This window comes from Atractosteus spatula, chromosome 1 (assembly GCF_055471065.1).
Source record: "Atractosteus spatula isolate fAtrSpa1 chromosome 1, fAtrSpa1.hap1, whole genome shotgun sequence".
In the NCBI taxonomy this organism is placed as follows: domain Eukaryota; kingdom Metazoa; phylum Chordata; class Actinopteri; order Semionotiformes; family Lepisosteidae; genus Atractosteus; species Atractosteus spatula.
This window is the reverse complement of record NC_142706.1, coordinates 69300025-69309915: the sequence shown is the minus strand read 5'-3', so window position 1 is coordinate 69309915 and position 9891 is coordinate 69300025.

Below are 9891 nucleotides of genomic sequence, written 5' to 3'. Positions count from 1 at the left end.
TGAAAACAGAAGTTAATAGATCTAAACTCAAAAACTTTTTCCAAAAAAATACTTTTTAGATTTCCAAACACACAATTCATTATATCTACGGGCACTGGAGGAAATACTGGTGTCAGAAGTTAAAGAACAGTGGTGACTTTGTTGCCTCATGCAGGGAAAGTATTTTGAAGGGATAATTAGAGGTTGTGCATGGCAAAGGTGGTTACAGAGGCTCATTAAAGGAGCATTTTTGTGTTTATTTAAATAAATTCTTATATATTTCTGTAGCAAAGAAATGCAATGTGTATGACTGGTATGAATTCTGATAGCTGGGCCGATTTGCACACAATTAACCATCTGCTACCAATCATGTTCAACACAAGCTAAGGAAACTTTGGGGATTATTAATAACTCAGTATTTTCAGACCACACTGCACATAGTTTCACAGAAACAGAATGGTAATTTAGCCTTAACAATGACCAGTAGATGTTTTTTGCAGTATTTGAGGACTATGAATCTTAATTTGCAGTATCCTGAAGAAAAATGTCACTTTAATTTTATTTGTCTAGTATCAAGCAATGTTAATCACAACATTAATGAGCCTGCTGTATTCAAAAACCAGCAGTGTGATTAAAGAAGGTTCTGATTAGGTTTGCATGTTGACATTTTACAAGTCTTATAAGGATCCAGGGACAGTTTAAGCAGTTGTCCTAATATCCTCTAAACACACTGCAGTTTCCAACTTTTAATAGTGACAAGTCAGTGGACATAAAAAGCGATAAACTGGCTGCACTCTGCTTTATAAGAAAAGGTTCAGTTTACAGCTGAAGAAAAATGTTGTAATGCTGTTGTCAACCACTGAAATCCAGCTTGGTCAAATTTATTTGCAGATGGAAATGGGTTTATGAAAGAATTTAGTGGTGTTTATAAAAAGGCTTCCAATGGTTTCAGAAGACACGAGGGTAGGTGGGGAAATTAACTTGATTTTTCACGCAAAGCTTTCTAAGATGCTATGTAAAATGAGAGGTTAGAGGATTTTATAGTATTTGGTCCTTTACTTTTTTCTCAAACAATATTTTGTGATACTTTCACCACTGAATGCAATTATTTTGCATGGGAATTTATTAAATTATTTGTATGCATTTTATATCCATTTTCTTCAACATAGCAAACAAGAAAAGCTGTTTTTTGTTTCTAGCCAATTTTATAATCTGGGGTTAGTTAAACTCAGTAAGAATATTGACTGTATTCAAATATGTAGTTTAGTTTACTGACTACTGGTCTACAACTGGTTGTGTAGAATAGTTTCCAGACATCACACAAGCACAAGGCACTGACCTAATTCTAAACCATAAGGGGAGAGTTGTAAAGTCTGTTCAAGCACATTTTGTTTTTCCTTAGAGGTCAGTCAGTCAGTGACCACTAGATCTGTTAGACCTCAAGCTCAGGGGTGGACTGGCTGCAGGTCATAACTCCATGAGCTGGAGACGAAACAAATTTGTGTATTTATTTACAAATGAAGACTAGTGAAACCAAAGGCTATGTAAACAGAGACCCTTGAGACTGCAAAAAGAGTAACATTAACCTATTAGGGTTCAATTCTTGATTCTTAGAGCAATTGATTAAAAATTCTAATACTTTCTTAAAATTTGAAGATAATCTAAAAAATATTTCGAAGCTGTCAAATGTGGTAATAATTGTGCATATGGATACCTTTCTTCATTCAATAGTTTGACAAGATTAAATATTTTTTAAAGATAGGTACCATGCCACTTCTTTCTTTTTAATGAAGAACATCTCTTGAATATGTTTGGATGGGGAAATAGTATGCACACCCTTGAACTTAGAATTCATTCTCTTATCTAAGCTTTGCTAATATGGTTAAACAGACATAATAAAAACTCATGGTTTGAAACTATGAAACTGAACATTTTAACTAATAATTTTTAACTTCCACTAAACACTAAAAGTAATCTAAACTCTTCTACCAAGTGCTGTATTATGTAATTGTATTCAGTTTAAAATAGTAGCATTTATCACTTATGGGCCTTTTTATAAGGTATAAGTGTATAGCTAGTAACAGTCTAATTTTTTTAAAGTCCTGTCTCTTCAATATTTTTCTGCATGACAGAAACTAACATTATATCTGTAACAGCCATAAAAGTGAAATAATACTTGTTACCGAAAATTAAGATTTATTTAATTACAAGGTTCTGTTCGTTTCAATTTGATATACAATTTTACTGTTTTTTTAGAATGTATTGATCTCTGACCATCATTTCATCACATTGAGTTATTACCATCCTAAGAAAAAAATTATTTTCAATCAACTAACAGAAATAGGAGAAACGGTCTTACCACTAGAGTTTTTCAGAATCACATATTTAGAAAACCGAGAGCATACAATGTTTCCCTTTGGGAATAAGCTTCAATTATATGTATTCCATATATTGCATTCAGGAACTCAAGCCTTTTTTTCAAATCAGGGTTTTATCTGTAAGTTGATTTTCTGTACCCAACCTTAAAGTGACAAGCAACATGACTAAAGTGGACAATCCATTGCTTCTTTCTACATGAGAATATTTCAAGTTAAGTTGATATTATGTTAAAGCAATAATTTAAAGAAGGAAAATAAAACCCTTTACCGTGCATGGTTTTTCAGTGTGGCTGCTGTGTAAATGTATGTAAATATGAGTGTTTTAGTTTGAAAAAAAACCCAATAGCATAGGTCCTTTCACAAGACGATTAAATATTTTTTGGCATGTTGCAATTGTGCAGCAGCAATTGTTACTTTTAAGTAGATTTTGAACAATTCATGATTAGAATACCCCAGCAGAGGTCCCCCTTACACCAGAAGTAAAATGTGCTCCAAGCACTCTGGCACTGAAATAATGTCTTTCAAATCTGTATCCAATTAAAAGAATGTATACCCCACAGTTTTCCAGTAAATGGAAATGTCTGTTAGCATGTACTAAGGCAGGCAACCTTCTTGCTATTTACATTTCATGTTCAGAATATCTGCGCATAAATTCTTCTCGTGTATTTTTTCACTAATGTTAAGAGTGTAAAAGACTGTAACACTGTATACTGTTGGTATTCAAGAAAGCTACAAAACTTCAACCTTTATAAGAATTTCTCTTAAATTAATTATTGAACTTAAAACAAAGGACTGTACATATTAACTATGGACAAAACGTAATGATAGTCATATACTCATATACATAAAATCTACTTTGTGTTTATTTATTAGTTTCTTCCTTTATTTTTCTTCCTTTTATAGAGCATATCTAAATTAATCTATACTGTATCTGGAACCTTCAAGAAATTTACTGGTGCTTATATGGTATAAGGCTTGGGTAGGATTTTTTTTAGATGGAGATGTGAGAGCTTCTGACCTCATTTATTTGTAAGAGAAATGTAAATGCTTAGAACGTTTCAAAGTGGTACTGCTAAGGAACTGGTTTTGTCTGGTTCAAGTGAGACCCCTTTTAGCAGCAAACACAGTAGTCTTCCCCCCCCGAGACAAAAAACAACATCCTCCACTGTAGATGAGTCAGGCCGTCTTTCTATGAAATGTAGCCTTTTACTCATGGTTCAATTAACCATGTCAATAAACCAAACTTAAATGCATTTGTAAAAGGTCAGCTTTTTAATACTTTTGCATAATCTCTGCTTCCAACATTGAAAGAAAATGGAAGGGCAGGCACATTAAGTTTTCAATTAAAATTACTACTAAGAATGAACCATCTGGTTCTCACTGTCAGTGTGGATAACAGAGCTATTGGAGTCATAACACAAGCAAATTATACTGAAGCAAATGCTCAAAAAAGCACTCTAGCTGCCTAAACTGAAAGTGATGCAACAAACCTATCTTAAGTTAAGACAAGCCAAATATGCTCATACACATCTTGCAGTTAGAATTACTTGTTAGAATCTGAAATGTCTGACAAACAGACAAAGGATGGTCAGGCCATATGAGTTAAGAAGAGTTATTCTGGGAATGACAGAGACAAAAGGTACCAGAAAAAGACTGCTAGTGGGAGGGTAGAGGTGGTGGACCAAAAGGCAAGAATGTAATTGAAGCATTCTGAATGGCTGTCACATGGACAAATTATGGTGCACCGTGGCTGAGACCTAATAGACCATTTCAAGTCAAAACATGCTGAACTACAATGAATAAGACCCTAATTCAATTGTGGTACAAACAAATATGAAAAAAACAAACTTTTAACACATTTATTCACTCCTTAGGAAACATGGACTGGGTATGGCTATTTGCCTATAAAAGACTCAAGTGCTTCTTAATTTTCTGATCATTTAATCAATTTCACACAACATGAATTTTTATGAGCAAAACTGAATACTGTATGAGCCAATACTTTCTCTGTGTGTGCATATATGATCAGATTCCACATTCAGAGTATGAACGCAGACACAATTCCCAGGGCCTAAGCTGCACCATCTCACTCTCTTTAATAATACTAATAAATAATAATAATAATAATTCTTAAAACTTATATCACACTTATCTGGACACTCCTCTCAAAGTACTTTAATGGGGACTCCCCTCCACCACCACCAATGTGCAGCACCCACCTTGATGGTGCAACGGCAGCCATAGTGCGCCAGTACACTCACCATACATCAACTATCAGTGGGCAGAAGAACAGTGGGATAAAGACAATTCATAGATGGGGATTATTAGGAGGCCATGATTGGTAGAGGCCAATGGGAAATTTGGCCAGGACCCCTACTCTTTTCTAGAAATGCCCTGGTATTCTTAATGACCACACAGAGTGTGGAACACAGTTTTACGTCTGATCTGAAGGACGGCACATTTTTACAGTATAGTGTTCTCCTCATTATACTGGGGCATTAAGACTCACACAGGCAGCAGGCCCCACTAACACCACTTCCATCAGCAACCTTAGTTTTTCCCAGGAGGTCACCTCCATCCAGGTACTGGCCAGGCTCACACCTGCTTAGCTTCAATAGGTTGTCAGTTGTAAGTTGCATGGTGACATGGCTGCTTTAACACTCTCAAATAACCAGAGGAGTGAGATAACTGTAAGAGGCTTATTATACCATTAAAAAATAATTGATTGACAAACTAGGCCATGGAAAAAATGTTTATAGGTAAAATAAAGGCAATTATTAATGAATTTCAGTACAGATCGTGAAAAAATGTGGAAATACCAAAAATTAACCTTTCTTAATTATGTGCTGTGTTCTAAAAATGGAAAGAGTAGACACTTATCTATTCAGGGATAGAATGACATGAATAAAACAGGAACTCAAGTTAATTAAAGTGAACAATATTGTGCTCCCTTCTTTCTCTCTGTATTTTTTTTGCTATTTCCAGACTTTTGGTTCCACTGTGATTTGTTGCATATTTGCACGTAAATTTGTATGTCTAAGCAATTCCTTTCTCTGGAGCTTTATTAATAATAACCTTGTGTATAATGGTTGTGGAGCAAAGCCCTTTTAGATGAGATATCTGTGTTTTTGTATGGTATAGAACAGAAGACACTGCATGCATTGGTCATTAACCTCAGGTTATGCTCAATAAGTTCCAGGTTTACGGAAACAGATGCAAAGCAGCATGAAATAAGAGACTTGGGGCACTACCAAATACTGTACCATTTATATGTAGTCATATAGTTCTGACCCAGTAAACAAGAGCTATGCCAAGACTCAGAGTAAAATCTGACATGCAAACGTTATTTAAAGCAGGATTTCCACATTCAAGGTAAATCATTTCATGCTGTGTAATAGTGGGTCTTCATAGTTATAGCCAAGCTTCAACAAGGGAAATCCGCAAGTACCTTTATAGAAAACCACCATTTGACCAGGAAAAAAAAAAGTGTTCTGTTTAGATATGCATTTGATTCTGAATGTATTCATACACTCGAAACAATGTAACTGAAATGAAGTAAAAATAAATCAATAAAATAAGTGCAAATTCAATATCTGTTGCATAAATGAAAACGGAGAAAACATAAAAAGTAAGACTACCATCAGTAGTGTATAGTGCAGAAGCATGTCTGTCTATATTGCATATTTTTCTTTACGCATGATTTATTCACACTTTGTAAATATGTATAAAACACATGCTGAAAATGTTTTTTATTAATGTTTCTGTGACAGCCTTAGAATTTTTGTAGGAGTGTCTGGCCATCAACTTTAGGGACAATGAATACATAAATAAAATTATAGAAACCACATTATCAATAAAAGAGTGAGTTTTAGAAAAATCTAAATCTAAAAATGCCCTTTGCAACTCTAGTGACAGCCAAAAAAAATTTCAGACAATTTCAGCTGTTTTATCCAGAAGCTCATCCAGAAGCTGAGAGAATGGTGGCTACCTGACCAGGAATACATAGGAAGGTTTTACGCAAACGTTATAGTCAGAAAAATACTGTAGTTAATGAACCCAACTCACACCCAAGCGCAAAAAGTGGAAAACTTCAAAATACACTCTGGTGTCATCTGGATACCAGACCTACACTATCTCCAAGATTACAATTTTGGATTAGCCTTATTAATCTGATCTCTACAGCAGAGTTTCATGGCATCGTAAAGTCATACATTTGCCAAATAGCAACTAACTGACTCCATTTAATTGCTGAAATCCACTATGTATCCCAAAATCCTGTAAAGTTGAGCTGTTGTATAGATTGATGCCAAGTACATTTTAATGAAGTGGCTGGTTCATGCTGAGTGGATTAGGTGGACGTCCAATCTTTTTTAGCAACTTAAACAATCTGTGTCTGCTAACAAGGTCAAGGGTCTTTGTGAGGCCGATGAAAGGTATTTAGTGGTTTTGTCTGTTCCCTCATCTTGTAATGGCCTGTGTGAGAAAATCATGTCTCACAGCATGCTTATACAACCTTTCTATTCTGAAGCTACACGGTGACTCAAGACCCCTCTTTGGTATGCAGTAAGGTCTGGCTGCAATGGAAGAAAATACATCACATGAAAATAGTTCCTGCATTAGCATTAGAACAATTAGTGACTCAGAGAAGCTTTACAGAACGTTGCAGCCTTATAACATGCTCTCTACCCCAGAACACCTGGCATGAGTGCCCTCAAAAAAATGGCTGAAGAACACCATATTCAGCGCAGCTTTGTCAGTCTTTGACAAAAAATAATACAAAACCAAGAACCAAGATGGGCTCAAGACAAAGTGTAATGGTGTGCAAAAGACATAATTATATTAGAAAATATTTCAAACCCTACAATGTGCCAGAAAGCTGCAACAGACCACTCGAGTGCTGCACCATCACCTCTAGCTGCAGCTATGTTAAATGTAATTGAAGTAAAGCAGACAAAATGGTGGTAGAGCATTGCTCACAACTGTACAGCCAGGAAACTACATTGTCTTGGAGACAATTAATTCAAAAAAAGCTTGTATTTTTTGTCTCTTCTTGATAGTGAACCAGAGAGCTAGGTAAATGGAATATCTCCTGGTAAAGACCACAAACGATCAAAAAGTCATGATGAAGAAAAATGAGTCCGCTTTATTACCTTTGAAGCTCTTTGGCTTAACTGTGGAATTTGTAATGTTCAGCACAATATACAGTAAGACATGCCAACATCATTACACATTAGAAAAACAAGGGGGACAGGAGATGTTAAAACAGTTACTGTAATACTGTAGTTGGCATTATGATAATCCCATAGCTCTAATCATCTTGAACAGGTTCAAACTATGTACAGTATGTAAACTGTATGCACTATATATATATATTTATAATGTTGTACATGTTGTACAAATAATATGTTAAGAACTTAGAGATATTTTTTATTTGACCAAGTTTTATTTAGATTCGTTTAACAGTTTGTAAACAACAACATGCTTACGTTGACACTTAGACTGAAATGATTTAAAGATGTCTGTTGGAAGTTTTATTAAAGATAAGAAAAAAATGTCAAGTAGAGACTGAACAGAGGTGTGAAAATTAGGGTCTGGGGAGACAAATTCCATGTTTTCTCAGTCATTCATACATTTATGTAGAGAGCAATTTTTCTTTTAAAGGTCAAGCAAAGGTAGCTGGCAGTTAGTAACACTTGTATTCCTGTGTGGCACTGGAATATTTCAAAAGATCTGTCTTGCAAATAACTAGGTTTACTTCATAATATAAGTAATTAGCTTTAAGTAAATTAAAAGAAACATTTTGGTATTGTTCTGTCATGTTCTGTAAAATAATGTCTATTTTAAAATCACCACATTCTTAGACTGCTATGCTATTATGTCCAGCAGGGAATGTTAGCCTTGTAATACTTGGAGTGCTCTGAATACTGACATTGAAAAATGACATGCTGAAGACTCGCTAGGGAATTCCTGATATAACTGATAGACAGCCATGAATCAAGATGTAATTTAAATTATTTATCTATCCACATAGAAAACTCCTATACATAGCAGATATATATTGCAACACAATGGGATAACAGCAATACATGTATATATACTATATTTATATTAATATAAATAGTTTATATGTGGTATATTTTTACAGATTAGGTATTTTATTTTGTTGTTGCTCGTTGTAAATACTTTTTACAGACACAGAGGTATAAATGAAATGAGCTCATTCCTAACCTACCAAAGGAACCAAATGCATCTTTTTTTTATTTTTGTTTACAGAGTACTACAAAAATCAAAGGAAACCATGTATAGTTATGAGACTAGAGTCAGATTAAATTGAATGACATATACAGTATATGGACGGGCTGCCATAAATTATGTTTTAAGAAGAATAATTAACATTTTATGATATATTAAGATATTATCCAGTTTTACTGAGTTTACTTTTCTTCAGAGTTTACTTATTACTGATAAATATTGTTGGAAACGGTTGTCTTAACTGTATACTTTGTGTTCTATATATATTTTAAAGGTCTTCATTTCCATTGAAGTACCTGAAGGCAAGACAAATATTTGATGGACAGGCCCAGAATGAGCCACAAATTCCATCTTGAAGGAGGCTTACCCTCATTAATTAGGTATTATTATAAATGCCTAAGAATGTGGTCAAAATATTATTATTACGACAACTAGACACAGTTTTAGTAGTGAGTGCTGACATAGATCGTATTTTAGAGTACTAAAAAGCTGCAGGAATTTCAAAAGAGCAAAATATCTCAAATATATTTCTTTGGACCTTTTACAAATTCAATATTTTAAAACGCTTTTCATTTCACAAAACTGGCAGTAGCAAGACTAAAAAAAACTTCTAGTGTCCAACAAAACACTATATTAAAGAATAAAAATCTTTCAACTTAATAGAAACCATTTTATGCTGTAAATCCATGATGAATCACTAACATGACACTGAAATTAAGACACTTTATGTTTTATGCGAGGAAAAGTGGGGTCAAATGTCAGGAAAAATGACAAGAGTTCAGAAATCCCCTGAGTGGTTCTGTTCTCAAGGTTTCTACAATGGAAAATTCAGGCAACTAAAGGGAGGTTTCAGGTTATTTAAGTTCATAAAATCAATATGTAAATTAGCTTCAAGTTATATTTCTGTGTTACTTTCTAACACTTGATGTGATTTAAGCTATAAATTAAAGGATTGTATTGCAGCAGATCATTTAAAGAAAACTCCCTTTTTTCTGGATATTTATCTATAGCAGCACAACATTCTTTCTCCACATTAAATAAAATAAAAGGATTCCAGTTTAAAGGACCACAACCTGTATTCAAAACTGACGAAAGTTGTCTGTAACACTAAACTATTTCAGAAAGCTCTGGACCTACTTACAATCTTTATTCTTCTCCTCATCAGTTTCTTCTTAAATGCCTGAACTAGTTAATTCAAAAGGATCGGGTTTTTAAACTAACAGTCTCTGAGTCAAATTTAGTCAGACAATTTCTTGCATGCAGTTTGCCCAGGCCAACTGGC